We start from the raw sequence: 2,500 nt of genomic DNA, 5'->3' as shown, positions 1-2,500 counted from the left end.
GGTTAGGGTTAGGGTTAGGGTTAGGGTTAGGGTTAGGGTTAGGGTTAGGGTTAGGGTTAGGGTTAGGGTTAGGGTTAGGGTTAGGGTTAGGGTTAGGGTTAGGGTTAGGGTTAGGGTTAGGGTTAGGGTTAGGGTTAGGGTTAGGGTTAGGGTTAGGGTTAGGGTTAGGGTTAGGGTTAGGGTTAGGGTTAGGGTTAGGGTTAGGGTTAGGGTTAGGGTTAGGGTTAGGGTTAGGGTTAGGGTTAGGGTTAGGGTTAGGGTTAGGGTTAGGGTTAGGGTTAGGGTTAGGGTTAGGGTTAGGGTTAGGGTTAGGGTTAGGGTTAGGGTTAGGGTTAGGGTTAGGGTTAGGGTTAGGGTTAGGGTTAGGGTTAGGGTTAGGGTTAGGGTTAGGGTTAGGGTTAGGGTTAGGGTTAGGGTTAGGGTTAGGGTTAGGGTTAGGGTTAGGGTTAGGGTTAGGGTTAGGGTTAGGGTTAGGTTAGGGTTAGGGTTAGGGTTAGGGTTAGGGTTAGGGTTAGGGTTAGGGTTAGGGTTAGGGTTAGGGTTAGGGTTAGGGTTAGGGTTAGGGTTAGGGTTAGGGTTAGGGTTAGGGTTAGGGTTAGGGTTAGGGTTAGGGTTAGGGTTAGGGTTAGGGTTAGGGTTAGGGTTAGGGTTAGGGTTAGGGTTAGGGTTAGGGTTAGGGTTAGGGTTAGGGTTAGGGTTAGGGTTAGGGTTAGGGTTAGGGTTAGGGTTAGGGTTAGGGTTAGGGTTAGGGTTAGGGTTAGGGTTAGGGTTAGGGTTAGGGTTAGGGTTAGGGTTAGGGTTAGGGTTAGGGTTAGGGTTAGGGTTAGGGTTAGGGTTAGGGTTAGGGTTAGGGTTAGGGTTAGGGTTAGGGTTAGGGTTAGGGTTAGGGTTAGGGTTAGGGTTAGGGTTAGGGTTAGGGTTAGGGTTAGGGTTAGGGTTAGGGTTAGGGTTAGGGTTAGGGTTAGGGTTAGGGTTAGGGTTAGGGTTAGGGTTAGGGTTAGGGTTAGGGTTAGGGTTAGGGTTAGGGTTAGGGTTAGGGTTAGGGTTAGGGTTAGGGTTAGGGTTAGGGTTAGGGTTAGGGTTAGGGTTAGGGTTAGGGTTAGGGTTAGGGTTAGGGTTAGGGTTAGGGTTAGGGTTAGGGTTAGGGTTAGGGTTAGGGTTAGGGTTAGGGTTAGGGTTAGGGTTAGGGTTAGGGTTAGGGTTAGGGTTAGGGTTAGGGTTAGGGTTAGGGTTAGGGTTAGGGTTAGGGTTAGGGTTAGGGTTAGGGTTAGGGTTAGGGTTAGGGTTAGGGTTAGGGTTAGGGTTGTTAGGGTTAGGGTTAGGGTTAGGGTTAGGGTTAGGGTTAGGGTTAGGGTTAGGGTTAGGGTTAGGGTTAGGGTTAGGGTTAGGGTTAGGTTAGGGTTAGGGTTAGGGTTAGGGTTAGGGTTAGGGTTAGGGTTAGGGTTAGGGTTAGGGTTAGGGTTAGGGTTAGGGTTAGGGTTAGGGTTAGGGTTAGGGTTAGGGTTAGGGTTAGGGTTAGGGTTAGGGTTAGGGTTAGGGTTAGGGTTAGGGTTAGGGTTAGGGTTAGGGTTAGGGTTAGGGTTAGGGTTAGGGTTAGGGTTAGGGTTAGGGTTAGGGTTAGGGTTAGGGTTAGGTTAGGGTTAGGGTTAGGGTTAGGGTTAGGGTTAGGGTTAGGGTTAGGGTTAGGGTTAGGGTTAGGGTTAGGGTTAGGGTTAGGGTTAGGGTTAGGGTTAGGGTTAGGGTTAGGGTTAGGGTTAGGGTTAGGGTTAGGGTTAGGGTTAGGGTTAGGGTTAGGGTTAGGGTTAGGGTTAGGGTTAGGGTTAGGGTTAGGGTTAGGGTTAGGGTTAGGGTTAGGGTTAGGGTTAGGGTTAGGGTTAGGGTTAGGGTTAGGGTTAGGGTTAGGGTTAGGGTTAGGGTTAGGGTTAGGGTTAGGGTTAGGGTTAGGGTTAGGGTTAGGGTTAGGGTTAGGGTTAGGGTTAGGGTTAGGGTTAGGGTTAGGGTTAGGGTTAGGGTTAGGGTTAGGGTTAGGGTTAGGGTTAGGGTTAGGGTTAGGGTTAGGGTTAGGGTTAGGGTTAGGGTTAGGGTTAGGGTTAGGGTTAGGGTTAGGGTTAGGGTTAGGGTTAGGGTTAGGGTTAGGGTTAGGGTTAGGGTTAGGGTTAGGGTTAGGGTTAGGGTTAGGGTTAGGGTTAGGGTTAGGGTTAGGGTTAGGGTTAGGGTTAGGGTTAGGGTTAGGGTTAGGGTTAGGGTTAGGGTTAGGGTTAGGGTTAGGGTTAGGGTTAGGGTTAGGGTTAGGGTTAGGGTTAGGGTTAGGGTTAGGGTTAGGGTTAGGGTTAGGGTTAGGGTTAGGGTTAGGGTTAGGGTTAGGGTTAGGGTTAGGGTTAGGGTTAGGGTTAGGGTTAGGGTTAGGGTTAGGGTTAGGGTTAGGGTTAGGGTTAGGGTTAGGGTTAGGGTTAGGGTTAGGGTTAGGGTTAGGGTTAGGGTTAGGGTTAGGGTTAGGGTT

Source organism: Oncorhynchus mykiss, chromosome 6 (assembly GCF_013265735.2).
Source record: "Oncorhynchus mykiss isolate Arlee chromosome 6, USDA_OmykA_1.1, whole genome shotgun sequence".
Taxonomy (NCBI): Eukaryota; Metazoa; Chordata; class Actinopteri; order Salmoniformes; family Salmonidae; genus Oncorhynchus; species Oncorhynchus mykiss.
This window is presented reverse-complemented; position numbering follows the sequence as displayed.